The sequence below is a fragment of the Pan paniscus genome, chromosome 8, assembly GCF_029289425.2.
Source record: "Pan paniscus chromosome 8, NHGRI_mPanPan1-v2.0_pri, whole genome shotgun sequence".
Taxonomy (NCBI): Eukaryota; Metazoa; Chordata; class Mammalia; order Primates; family Hominidae; genus Pan; species Pan paniscus.
This window is the reverse complement of record NC_073257.2, coordinates 101360459-101375096: the sequence shown is the minus strand read 5'-3', so window position 1 is coordinate 101375096 and position 14638 is coordinate 101360459. Positions and strand designations below refer to the sequence as shown.

The 14638-nt window shown below is 42.3% G+C and overlaps 1 long non-coding RNA gene across 19 annotated transcripts in view; it reads left to right on the top strand.

Annotated features, from left to right (window-relative positions):
- The first annotated feature begins 13020 nt into the window (after positions 1-13020).
- Positions 13021-14638, top strand: part of LOC129393230 (uncharacterized) — a 78344-nt gene continuing 76726 nt past the window's right edge. For 2 of the 19 annotated variants that reach the window (XR_010113262.1, XR_008619991.2), the window contains exon 1: positions 13038-13733. This is a non-coding gene — a long non-coding RNA (uncharacterized LOC129393230). Of the gene's footprint in view, positions 13803-14638 lie in introns of all 19 variants that reach the window. The other 17 variants (XR_008619995.2, XR_008619985.2, XR_008619994.2 and 14 more) reach the window with 15 other exon arrangements.

The following is a 14638-nucleotide window of genomic DNA, read 5'->3' as shown; positions in this document are numbered from 1 at the left end:
CACATTGAGGTGCTGGAAGAGTAGCATCCCAAGCAAAAACATGGAAGATCCATGCCCACCCTTCCTCCCCCCTACTCACCCCATACCTTGCCCTATGCAACTCTTCCATTTGGTTGTTCCTTAGTTGTGTTACAGGAAAGGGGTCCCAATACAGACTCAAAAAGGGGGTTCTTGGAGCTCACACAAGAAAGAAATCAGGGCAAGTCCACAGAGTAAAGTGAAAGCAAGTTTATTAAGAAAGTAAAGGAATAAAAGAAAGCCTACTCCATAGGCAGAGCAGCAGCATGGGCTTTTCAACTGTGTATACTTAAAGTTATTTCTTGATTATATGCTAAACAGGGGATGGATTATTCATGAGTATTCTGGGAAAAAGGCAAGCAATTCCCAGAATTGAGGATTCCTCCCACTTTTAGACCATATAGGTTAACTTCTGAATGTTGCCATGGCATTTATAAACTGCCATGGCGCTGATGGGCGTGTCTTTTAGCATGCTAATGCTAAATTATAATGCTAAATTTAGCATTATAATTAGCATATAATGAGCAGTGAGGATGACCAGAGGTCATTTTCATCACCATCTTGGTTTTGGCTGGCTTCTTTACCGCATCCTGTTTCATCAGCTGGGCCTTTTTGACCTGTATCTTGTCCTGACCTCCTATGTCATCCTATGACTAAGAATGCCTAAGCTCTTGGGAGTGCAGCCCAGTAGGTCTCAGCCTTATTTCACCCAGCCCCTATTCAAGATGGAGTTTCTCTGGTTCAAATGTCTCTAATAGTTGTATCCTTTATAATTTCAACGGAAGAATAACAAACTTCATAAATTTTGAAAGGAGAGCTTTATTTCTCATAAGGGGATTGCAGCCTTCAGGCTGAAACCATCTTTGCAAAAATTGTATCAGTGAGAAAATTATGACAGGGAATGAGATCTGAGCTAACTCACCAACCCCCATCTTGCCTTTCCCATAATTATTTCTGGGCTATTGGGTTGAGCTAACTTTGGAAGACATTTAGATTATAGTTTAAATGGTAATAGGCTGTCCCCCAAACTCAACCACTTTTGTAAAGCTAATGAGAGTCCCTCAGGCTGTGGGGAGGAGCGGAGACTGAATCCTACTAGGGGGCAGACATAAAAGTTTGATAGCCGTTATTCCTGAGGTTAAACAATTCACAACTTCCCCAATTACTCCTGCAAATAACAACACTATTGTAGGACCCTAAAATTGGCCTTTTGACACATCTTTTCAGGTTTTTTGCATGTCTGATACCCATGGCTCCACCTGGACCCACCTGAATCCACCAATCCTCCTCCTGTGGCCCCATCCAGAAGCAATTCAGCATGCAGGAGGACAGCTTCAACTGCCTATGATTTTGTCTTTGCCCAACCAGTCAGCAGCAAGCCTAGCCACCTCCACACTTTGAAAACCTTCTAACATACACCGGGCATGGTGGTGCACACCTGTAATCCCAGCACTTTGGGAGGCCGAGGCGGGTGGATCACAAGGTCAGGAGTTCAAGACCAGCCTGGCCCAGATGGTGAAACCCCATGTCTACTAAAAATACAAAAATTAGCAGGGCGTGGTGGTGGGTGCCTGTAATTCCAGCTACTCGGGAGGCTGAAGCAGTAGAATTGCTTGAACCTGAGAGGCAGAGGTTGCATTGAGCCGAGATTGCACCACTGCACTCCAACTTGGGCGACACAGTCAGACTCTGTCTCAGAAAAAACAAAAACAAGAACAAAACTTCTAACTTATGAGCTTTGAAGGAGAATGACTTGAATACGAACTCCATCTCCTACATGGCATGACTAGTCTTGTGTCTGTCAATGAAAAGAGTCAAACTCTAAAATATTTGAAGAGATTTATTCTGAGCCAAATATGAGTGACCAATGGCCCATGACATTGCCCTTAGGAGATCCTGAGGACATGTGCCCAAGGTAGGGCACAGCTTGGTTTTATACATTTTAGGAAGACATGAGACATCAATCAATACATGTAAGATGTACGTTGATTTGGTTCAGAAAGGTGGCACAACTCAAAGTGGGAGCTTCCAGGTGATAGGCGGATAAGAGACAAAAGGTCGCATTCTTTTGGATCTTTGATCAGCCTTTCACTGAATACACAATTTATATATGGTGGTGGGGTAGAGGAATAGTCATTTGGTTAGCAGCAGCAAATCCATACAGTTCTGCAGCAACCTTAATTCTTGCCTCCTTAGAAGAAAGAATTCGACTGAGGGGAAAAGGCAAAGAGAGAGATTGAGGCAAGTTTCAGAGCAGGAGAGAAAGTTTATTAAAAAGTTTTAGAGCAGGAATAAGGGGAAGTGAAGTACTTGAATGCACTTTATATTTTTTTTTTTTTTTTTTTTGAGACGGAGTCTCATTCTGTCACCCAGGCTAGAGTGCAGTGGCGTGATCTCAGCTCACTGCAAGCTCTGCCTCCCTGGTTCACAACATTCTCCTGCCTCAGCCTCCCCAGCAGCTGGGACTACAGGTGCACGCCGCCACACCCAGCTAATTTTTTTGTGTTTTTAGTAGAGACAGGTTTTCACCATGTTAGCCAGGATGGTCTCGATCTTCTGACCTCGTGATCTGCCCGCCTCGGCCTCCCAGTGTGCTTTATATTCTTGACCTTGAAAGAGGGCCAAGTGGGTAACTTAAGAGATTCAAGTGCATGGTTTAACCTTTGACTTGGGGATTGCAAGTTGGCATGCTTCTGGGGTCTTTCGTTACTTCCTTCACAATTTGCCCACAAGGAAATTCTGGGGTCTTTCGTTATTTCATTTAACCTTTGACTTGGGGTTTGCAAGTTGGCATGCTTCTGGGGTCTTTCGTTATTTCTCCCCTGTTTCTTCCCTTGGGTTGGGCTGTCTACATGTGCAGGGATCTGCCAGCACTTGGGAGGGGCTGGGGCTGCATGCTCAGTGTGTTTACTGAAATTGTGCACATGCTCACTTGAGGCACTGTTTCCCTACCAGTCAAGTGTTCCTAGAAGAAGTTCATATACCAGTTAAACTCTACCATTTTGCCTCTTAGTGCACATGCTTGAGCCCACTTGTCCAACTCCTGAGATCTTACTTGGAAGGTGCTGATTACCAATTTCAGGTATTTCTATTGGGAGATGGCCCTTCCCCGGCATTGGCTTCAACCAATTATCATTTTAGGGACGGTTTAACAACTGCCTGACCATCACCTGATGGTTGCCTGGTAGGAGAGGAGGCCCTCTCCTGCCCTGTTCATGTCTAACTACCTACTCTCACAATTTATGCCTTAGTCTGTCTCAGTGAATTGGCAGTTTTACATGAACGATAGGGCAGAGGAAGCAACCAGATAGGCATTTGTCTCAGGCGAGCAGAGTTATGACTTTCTGTCCTGTACTGGTGAAGACAAGCTATCAGTTTATGTTGCTAGGGTAAAATTCAACAGAACTGTTTTTAGGGTAAAGATATTGAGGCCCACAAGGAATTTCCTTGTGGACAAATTGTGAAGGAAGTATGTAGCTTTTTTTTTTTTTTTTTTTTTTTTATCTTTGTAGTTATCTCATTTAGGAATAAAATGGGAGCAGGTTTGCCTGATGCAGTTCCCAGCTTGACTTTTCCCTTTGGCTTAGTGACTTGGGGGTCCCAAGATTTATTTTCCTTCCATGTGTCTATTAAAATTTTCTCTACCACAATGGCATGGTCTTTGTGCAGTGGGCAGGAAAAAACCCTTGGGCAGTTACAAAGCTAGCCATTCTGACAGGCTGGAAAGCATAGCCTCCAACCAGAAGCCACAGGCACTTTGTGGGAGGGAAGACTAAGACAAAAATTGTTGCTGAATGAGGTGTCCAAATACACATATTCGATAAGCTATAGGAGGAGTCATGAATATTCATGAAAGGGAAAATATGCACATGTGCAATTGAGCCTCGTGCCTTTCCATGAATCATATGTACAAAAAATGGTGGTGTTAGCGTGATCCATGGGTGGAGTTTTTGGCCTTCTTGTGTCAAAAGGTGAGGTAGAGGACATGAAAACCCGCACTGCCCTTCCTCTGTGATTGGGCCAAAACTGGACTGGAGATAGAGGTCAATTTTTAGAAAGGGTTGCCTTGTGAAACTGGCGAGCTGTCACATTGAAACTGCAAAGAGGGAGGGGGAGTCGAGCAGTGGCTTCAGATGATTGGCTAAAGGCAATAAAGGAATGTGTCCTCTATTTCTTGTTTTCCAGAGCTGGTTTCTGCTTACTCCTTAGGAAAGAATTCTGGTTAAAGATTAATAAGGAAGGGGTGTGTCTGACTTTACGTTCCATCATGGCCGGGCACTCAGTTTTTAAGGTTTCCCTGGGGTCCCCGTGGCCAAGAGGGGGTATATTATGTTCAGTTGCTTGTGGGGCTTAGGATTTTATTTTTATTTCTCAGACGTTGTCTCCAGATGGAGACACACTGAGTTTGAAAAATCAATTTTTAGTTGCTAGAGAGCCCTTGTGATGTCAGATGTCTGAATCTTTAAGGCTGATGATGTTCCAGGGTGATGCGCGTATTTTTTGAGTGGGCCAATTAAGACTCTAAGCCTGACAAAATAAAAAGGGCCTGGGAAAGCATTTCTTGTCCCTTGGACTTGGACCATGGCTCTCTGACTCTAAAGTATCTTGGTTTTGTTGCTGCAGGAAGAAAAGAAGCTGTCTCCTTTGAAATCCAGAATTCACATATTCTAATTGCCTGTTCTGACTCTAAACTGAAACCTGTGGCTGCCTGTTGTTAGGTGGTTTCAGCCTTAGTTTGTGTTGTGCTGAACTGAAAGCAGACATAGGCTCCGTGGACAGAACTCAGATTCTGGGATCCTTGCAAATCACTGCTCTGTGGAGCCCTAATTTATAAAATCGTCATGGATACTTTTTGGGCTTTTCTGGACTATTTGGATTTTTCTCTGATTAGGCCATCTGAAATCCAGTTGCTGATTACATATTTATGATTGTAGGAGAGGAAAAAAACCATTCTGTGCATTAAAGATTTTTACTGAGACAGGGTTTCTGCTCTGTTGCCCAGGCTGGAGTGCAGTGGCATGATTACAGCTGACTGTAGCCTCAACCTCCTGGGCTCAAGCCATCTTCCTACCTCAGCCTCCTGAGTAGCTGGGACTACAGGCATGTGCCACCACACCTCGCTGATTTTTGTATTTTTTATAGAGACATGGTTTTGTCATGTTGCCCAGGCTGATCTCAAACTCCTGGGCTCAAGTGATCCGCCCACTTCAGCCTCCCAAAGTTCTGGGATTACAGGCGTGAGCCACTGCGCCTGGCTCAGCAAACATTATTTCCTCTTCCCGTCTTAGGTTCATAGGCTGGGGCCCTACTGAAACAGAAATTAAAAGAAATGAAAGAGTGTGTAAGCAAAAACTCAGTTGTATGTAAGAAAACCCAACTCCCCCTGAGAAAGAGAAAGAACTGGAGTCCTTTAAAAAATTAACTGCCTGTTTTTCTGTGGCTAGTAAGCCTTATCTCTCCTCCCTTCCCAGGCATTGTGAAGACTCTGTTTCCCTAGCTATGCAACTGCAAGGTCACTAGACAGATAAACTCAAGTCGCAAAACATGCTTTTCCTTAAAAAGTAAGAAATGATGTAATGCATGTCTCAATTGAATAACTGCCTTTGTTTCTCTCTTCTGTAGTATGCTTCCCCCTGCACAGATCTCCCCCCAACCCCCTGCAAGAAATGCTTAAAAGGTAACTTCAGGCCAGGCACGGTGGCTCACACCTATAATCCCAGCAATTTGGGAGGCTGAGGTGGGCGGATCACGAGGTCTGGAGTTCGAGACCATCCTGGGCAACATGGTGAAACCCCTTCTCTACTAAAAATACAAAAAATGAGCTGGACCTGGTGGCATGCGCCTGTAGTCCCAGCTACTCGGGAGGCTGAGGCAGGAGAATCGCTTGAACCTGGGAGGCGGAGCTTGCAGTGAGCCGAGATTGCGCCATTGCCCTCCAGCCTGGCCACAGAGCAAGACTCTGTCTTAAAAAAAAAGGTAACTTCACTCTTTGTTCAGGGCTCAGTCCTTTAGATGTTAATCCGACTGGGCCGGTGCACCTAAACAATTAATAAATATCATATCCTCCTGAACCCCATCAGTCTCTTCACACCAGAGAACTCAGTGATGAGCAAGTGAAAGAAGTGGCTAGAACTTGAGACTTATTGAGCATCTTAACAAAAGAACAATACATTTGTAGAGAAGTGGCCAGACAAAAAAGAAAGAGCTTTGAACTTTGAGGGGTGTCAAATTGTGCAAAGACAAATATTTGGGGAAACTAATGGTAGATGAGGGCTAGTTACTAAGATTTGTTTGTGTAGACTTTGTCCAGTGATAAGGTTGTTATCCCCTTTCTTGAATGGAAGTAGGGGTTGGGGATACCATCACAAGAGACGTTTATATTCTGCTTTCAGGCAGACAGAAGTAGGGCAGACAGCTCATCCTGCGTCTGCTTTTTTTCAATTCCCTTTAACTCAAAATAATTCTTATGTCCAAATGGCATGTTTTGGGGTGGCATAGTCTGAGCCCCTTCATGATACAGAGGCTAATTGCATTACTGATTTATAATCCCTGTTGAAAGCTGTAAGTTGGAGGAGGACACATCACAGGGAGTGTGACCCCTCCAACCACTCCTGACAGACTGGACTCTCCTCGTCTTGAGACTATCTCATTGCTGTTGACTTGCTCTTTTCAACTTTCCCAATTAGTTTCAATCTGTGAAAATGGTCTGACAGCCTGAATCTACATCCCTCACTTTTGTCCTAACACACACACACACACCTTAGTAAGGTAGGGGGAGGACACATTTTCCCTATATCTTTTGAGGCCTTGATAATTGAATCTATGAAATAAACTGAAAACTGGCAGATTAACAGAACAAAAGGTATACAAACTTATTACGTGCATGGGGCATCATATGAAAGGAAAGTTTACGCCCCAAACCCAGTGAGATCAAGAAGCTTATATACCCTCTTTTTAAAGGAGAGGGGAGGGGAGATGTAGGCAACTTACTTAGGGGGAGTAAATTGTTTTGATGAAAAATGAATGGGCCCTCAGAAGAATACGTGACAGCCTGTGATGAAGCCTGTCTGGACACGGGGTCAACCTCCAGTGTTCTCTCCAGTGAACCAAGTTTAATCTTCCTGGTTGATAAGATTCCCTGGGAAGGGATTCATGACATCTGAGTTCCTTTTGGAGGGTCTATCTTTATGCAGATAAAGGGAGCTCAGAGAAAATCCTGTCTTGCATTTGCTATTTCTCAAGTGCCTTCAATTTGAAGTCCAAAGCCATATATTTTGGAGTGGCATTTCCTGACCTTAGAAGTTTGATTATTAAATGCAATTGACCCCAGAAAAGGATTACTAATTTCTAGGCTCACTGTATAATTTGGATGAAAGAGGTGGGAGTTTATGTTAGCCAATTTTGAAAGTTTTTGAAAATTGAGGATTTCATTCTGGACATAAGATGGAGCAGGGACTCCTTCTTAGTGGCCTGCCAGGACCCCCACGCAGGCATGGAAATAAAGGAAAATCTCAAGTTCCTTCAAGGGAAATTCCAGGCACTACCGGGCCCTGAGAAGTAAGTTTGCAAGCTGATAAGCAAGAAGGTAATAATAGCTTAAAACAACAGCCAAGGAAGTTAGAGTCAGGTGATGTTTGGTTCTCTATAGAAACCAAAAATAGGGTCTTAAGCGTGAGCTGCAGGATTCTCCTTGCATGACAACCCGCAAACAAATGCCCTCCTTTCTCTTGTTGCAAAACCCCACTGTGGGTGTTTGGCTTTACTGGGCTGGGCAAGTGGACCCCAGTTTTGTTCAGTAGCAGACAATGTGAGCATGATACCTCTTTATGCTTAAATTGCATGAAAATGTTTTTTTGGTGAAAGTCCTTTTGTCCTTTTTGTATACACTTTTTCCAGTTGAAAGATCTGCGTGAGAATGGGATATAACTGAACAAAAATATATGATTGCTGAGTAGGACTCTCTGACTTTGTTGCAATGAAAAAAAATAGAAACTCAGCCCCCAGGGAGGCATAAAGGAGAGGAAGTCATTAACAATCTTTTTGTTTTTCAGAACTGTTCCTGGAAGATTTCCCTTCTGTCTGACGGAAATCTTCCCACTCTGTCTTTCCAAACTCCTACTTAATGCTTTGAATTCAGACTGCTGAGCCTCTGAGCACAACAGACAGCACTGGGGTTGGAGGTGGGGATCCACTCTGGAACTTTCCATCCAGAAAACCTCAGATGTCTTCCTCACTCCTGTGTTTGGAACTGATAGCTTGAAGGCAGTTCCTCTGAAAGCAAGGACTTCAGTGTATTTTTTGGACTGGAATGGAAACCTTACGGTGGTAGGCCCCACCATGGAAGGCCACATGGTGGGGGTTATAAACCTGTACTGCCTAAGGCATGTCCCGCTTGGGCTGCCATGCATGTCCTCTGGGATTGTGCTTTGTGTCTGTGTGTACCTGACTATCATGACACTGTCTCAGCCCAGGAAGGTGATCAGGTCCACTTTACTTTCCTGGCCTGAGCTGTGATGTGCCACCAGGTTAAAAGTTTAATATAGACATGTACGGAGGAAGCTCTCTGGACTTCTAAGATAGACCTTTATAATTAATCAGATTTGTTTAAGCTAGCTAAATTCAGGATCCTTAAAAGAGGATAAATACTGAGTGTATTGGAAAAAACTGGGATCAATACTGACAGAGATCCTAGAAATAATAATTTTACTATAAAGTTGCCTTGCTAAGGACTAAGGGGATGGACCATGCAGAGTTAGCATGGCAAGTTTGAGACTGTTATCTTTAGAAAGACTTGCTTGCAAGGTTGGCCCTTGGCTAACATCAGGGAACTTGGATTTTTAAGTTTTCTAGCTATTCTATAAATGATATGGGTGGCTTACTATGCTAAGACTGTTTATGCAAATGATGGAGTTTATGCTAACACTTGCTTTCCTTCTCGAAGTCTGGAATTTTGGTACATGCTAGGCAGAGGGTGCATACATGATCAGTCCCCAGTAAAACCCTTGGGCACACAGTCTAACTGGCTTCACATGTGTTGTCACAATTTGATGCTGGAGGAATTAAGCACAACCTGATGCCTCTATCGGCCCTCTTGGAAACCTATACCTGATTTTCTTTGGACTTGGCCCCATGCACTTTTTGTCTGCGCTAATTTTGCTCTGTATACTTTTGTTATAATAAGGCTTAGCTGTGAGTATGACCATATGTTGAATCCTGCTCATCTTTCCGGTGAATCATCAAATCTAGGGGTAGTCTTGGAGACCCTGATGTCAATGTCCTAGAATTCTCTTTAGAAAAAAACAATGCAGCAGGCTATTAGAAGATAACAGCTCCCTCTGGGAGACCAAAGGAGAGAAAAGACAGGCTAAGCCTGACTGAGTGTGGCTCTTTCTCCAACCTACACAATTTCCTATGAGGATTTCCCTTTGTAAGACTTTCTTTCCACACAATAGCTGTCCCCAGATTCCTCAGCCATCATGCGCATGGCTGGGGATGTTGCATCATTCTTGGGCATACCTAGGACACCTGTCCATCCCCTGGTGGATCTTGGTTCAGGATTTTGTTGCTGGTATGTTCCACATAAATCAGAAGAAAAGAAGGTGCAGGGTCACCAAAAACTCTTCTGTTTATTGCGTCAGACTGGAGTCAATGTCTTTCCCTTTATAATCAAGAGGGAGCTCAGGAGGGTTGTGAAATGATATTTGGCAGGAAATCAAAGGAAGTGAATATTCTAACAGGAACCACCCTGACCTTTATGCTTTATGAGATATTCATATAAAGGGACAATGGCAAAGAGAAAATCATTTTATTCATCAAACTCTAGTTGAGCAGAGCTTGTGTTGCAGGGTGAATTATGACACTGTGAACAAAGGTCATTTTGGGGAAGATCCCAGGTTGGATGTTGAACTAGAAAAAGAATATTAGTGGGACAACTGGTAAAATTTGAACAAGACTTGTAGATTAGTTGATTATATGTTGTCACTGTTAGTTTCCCGTCTTAAAGATTATTCTATGTTTATGTAAGGTGTTAACATGATGGGAAGCTGTGTAAAGGGTATATGGGAATTCTGGGCACCATTTTTACAATTTTAAGTCTAAAATCATTTCAAATAAAAAGGGATAAAAAGTCAAATTATAGGCTGACAATTATTTTCTCTTGGCATTTTGAAACTATTTCCCACTGTGTTTTGGTTGCTATTGAGAAGTCTGAGCTTAACCTAATACCAATTCCTTCACAGATATTTCTTCTGTTTTTTGTCGTTTTAAAAATCTTTCTGCCACAAAGGCACTTAAAAGATACTACTATGTTTTTAGGTGACATCTGCTTGGGTGATCTTTTATGGAATTCATGTATTTGAGGATTAGCATTTTTCATTAATTCCGAAAATTTCGGTCATTGTCTCTTCAACTATTGCCTTTCCTCCATTCCCTTTTATTTGTTCTTCTGCAACTCTGATCACATGCATTTTAACTTCCTCACTTTGTTCTCCATGTCCCTGAATAGCTCTGCTGATTTTCCATCTCATTGTTTTTCTGTGCTGCATTCTGAGTAGTTTCTTCAAATCTGTCTTCTAAATCAATAAATGCTTTTCCCTGTGTATAAATTACTTTTCAACAAATCCTTTGAGTTTCTAATTTCTATTATTTTAGTTTTTATATTTCTAAGTTTTGTTTGGTTCTTGTGCAAATATGCCTAATCAAATTTAATACACTATTGTTCCTTTATTTATTTATTATTCATTTATTTTTTGAGATGGAGTCTCGACCTGTCACCCAGGCTAGAGTGTAGTGGCATGATCTCAGCTCACTGCAACCTCTGTCTCTTGGGTTCAAGAGATTCTCCTGCCTCAGCCTCCCGAGTAGCTGAGATTACAGGCACCCATCACCACACCTGGCTAATTTTTGTATTTTTAGTGGAGATGGGTTTTCACCATGTTGGCCAGGCTGGTCTTGAACTCCTGACCTCAGGCAATCTGCTCACCTCAGCCTTCCAAAGTGCTGGGATTACAGGCATGAGGCACCGCGCCCGGCCTATTCCTTTGTTAAAACTTAATTTTTTCTTTCTTTATCTTGAAATTTACTAAATACACTAATACATTCTTTTTTTTTTTATTGAGACAGAGTTACTCTGTTGCCCAGGCTGGAGTGCAGTGGTGCGATCTCGGCTCACTGCAACCTCTACCTCCCAGGTTGAAGCCATTCTCCTGCCTTAGACTCCCAAGTGGCTGGGATTACAGATGCCCGCCACCATGCCTGGCTAATTTTTGTATTTTTAGTAGAAACCGGGTTCTACCATGTTGGCCAGGCTGGTCTCTAACTCCTGTCCTCAGTGATACACCTGCCTCAGCCTCCCAAAGTGTACTAAATACATTCTTTTTTATTCTCTATTCAATTACAATATCTGCAGTTTTGTTGCTCTGGCTTATCATTTATTATCTGGCAACTTTTGCACATTGTGGCTTATTTATTTGTGTGTATTCTTTGATTTTGTATTATGACCTGATATTCCTTGGAACTTTATCAAACTTGGAAATTCTTTGAGAACTATGTAAAAAGTATTTCCTTTTGAGGGGTGTTTTTATTTGCTTTTGTTAGGTGCATGGGAGCACTACCAAGCCAGAATTGCTTAAAATGAAATTTTCTACTTGAGGTTTTTTTTTTTTCTTGCCACATGGATAGTGAGAATTTCAGCCCGAAACAATCATGCTTCTCCACTTAAGATTAGAAATTATCAATGACTTTTTTTCCTCCCTGCTTTACTTAGGGCCAAAGCCAAAAACAGGCATGTGTAGCCCCATCATTTAGGTCTGCAAGGAGTTTGTTCTCCAGTTTAACCTCTGAGTGGGTCCTGGTTTTATGTGAGTTCTATGATACAATGTACCACGTGCAGGCCCCAGACTTTGTCTTCCATCTCCTTCATAATGTAATGTAGTCCATGAGAAAGTGATGTAGATCACCAACACAAATGAACACATGCTTATTCTGGTGGATTTTCACTTTCCTGTCATTTCTGGACTTCAGGGAATTCCTTACTCTCTTTTAAATGCAGCTGTGCATTTAAAAAATATGTTTTGCAGATTATATAGCATTTTTCATTGTGATACACAGGCTTTTTGTTCTGTGTATATCTGGTCTACCATAATGCTTGTAAGGAAACACATTTAATCTTCTGTGAGGTATAATTTATTATTCCCAGGTTTTATGTAGGAATATCTTAGGGTCACAGAGGTTAGGCGATTTTTCCCAACACTGTAGAGATACTAAGTGGTGGAGGTGAGGTTGAAATAGGTCTAAACCCAAAGTCAAGGCACTTTCAAAAGATTAATAAAGTTTGTCGAATGATACTTGGACTAACTCCTGCCTGAATTAAGCTAGAAATTAATATAAGTTCTTTAATTCAGTTAGGAAGATCCCAAATCAGAAACAAATCATAATAAAAATTGAGATCAGGAAGCTTCCTGAGTGTAGCTCCTCATATCACTGTCCCACACATAAGTACTGCCCCATATGGCAATCGGGAAGCCCCAGGAATGCTTGCTAGGGTCAGGCCCTGCTCCCCTAAGTTAGTTGAAAGCTCCCTCCCTACTCAGTGACTGCTCTCATACTTCTTCATTGTAGCTGTTGGCTCTCAGAACATGATGCCCAAAGTATAGCGCCTCGGTGTGCTGAGTACTTTGAACTGAAAGACATTGGAAGGGCCTCTGAAGAAAGATCTCTTTGACCTTCTCCTGCCCTCTTGTCTTTCATGCTTCTTTCTCCCCTGGAGTGAACCATGGAAACTAGAATTCCTCTTCCGCAAGACAATGATAGAAACTAGAAGCCCTTTCCCCAAAGCAAGCCATAAAACTTAGGAAGGTCACTCTCTCCCTTCTCCCTTCTCATTTGAAGACCCTTAATCCAGAGGAATCCTGCCCCATACTTGCAAAGAAGAAATGCTACACAGAGAGTCCAAGAAGAATTTGAACCCAGTCTATTAGCATTAGATCATACTCTTGTCCAAACACATCTCTACAGAGCTGCCCATTCTTCATGGAACCTAAGCACAAAAACAGTTTTCCCTGGATCTTTGGGTCTTCATTTCTGAAGGCTCTCATATCACATAAAACGTTGATTAAGTAAATTTGTTATGCTTTTCTCTTGTTAACTTGTCTTTTGTTATAGGAGTGTCAGCCATGACTCTTACAATGAGTAAGGAGAGGTATTACCTACCTCCTTTTACCCCTACATGCTCTTGGAGCTGATTATCACAGTTTGTAATTTTTCCACCTTCCATTCCTGCTTCTGTGTATTTTGGTAAATTTTTGCAGGTCAGTAGACTTCCCATGGCAGAATATTTCCTGCTTCTCACCAGCCCTTAAGCTAATCCAAGGAAAACAAAAGAACATCATAGTGCTTTGTCATATGACAAGATTACAAAAGCAGCATCCAGTGGCAGAATGCCCAACTGCTCCGGGACACAGCCAATAGCTGACTTCAGTGCTCCCCATCCCTGCTTGTCAGTGATTAGTCTAAATTGTTATCACAAGCCCAGTCTGACCAATGAGTGTGAGTGAGGGGCCATTTTGATTGTCAGCTCCTGATTCTGCAGAAAACACGAAACTGAGCTGTACCAAGATGCTGATGAGGGGCTGCAGCATGCAATTCACTTCACCAGCAGTCACTAAGGTCTGATCTCTTTTCTAACCATACCTGGAAGATGGAATGCTGGACCCAGGGTATGCATAGAAAATGGGAGTTATTAGAAAAGCAGCTTTGCTTGCTTTAACCCAGGAATTGTATTTCTGGTATGTTGTTTCCTTTTAGACAATTGCTCTAAAGCTTCTCTTGTTTAAGGAGCAGGAGGATGGGGGAGATTATTTCTGCTCTCAGCAAAAGTCTTAGAACCAGGGCCTCCTCGTTTGTAAGGAAGCAAGTAGGTCCCTGGACCTGGGCTGGGATATGATTTGTGATCAGCCAGGTAAGAGTTAAGAGTGGAAGTCTGTGCTCTCTGCCCATCTTATAATATCTTAAGGGTGATCATCTGTGGTATTCTTGAGTGGTATGTCCCATTCCATCTAGCATTTCATTAGAATTATTGTATAAAGGATGACAGGCAGAGGACACTTGACATGGGAATGCTGGACCTATTGGATGTTTATTCATTAGCTGCAGTTACCCCCCATTAGCCATTTTTAACAAAAAGTAAAAATTTAGTTGACATGTAAAAATTATATATATTTATGGTGTATAGCATGTTTTAATATATGTATACATTGTGGAACGGCTAAATCAAATTATTTAACATATGCATTACCTCAGCTACTTACCTTTCTTTTTGTAGTGAGAACACAAAATCTACTCTCTCAGCAATTTTCACGTATGCAACATATCATTATTAACTATAGTCACCATGATGTACTATGTTAGCCTCTTAATATGGTATAATGCCTTGGCAAAACCCCAAATCCCTAGCAGGTCTGGATCTTTGAGTTTGGAAATGGTCCAAGGTGCATATACTATGTCTGTGAATACCAGAGGGCAACTGTCTATGGGTTCCTGGTGTAGGGTCTATATTCTAAATTCTGAGATGAACTCCTTTAGGGCCACAGTCTTTCTGCCACTTATGAACCTACAAGCAAGT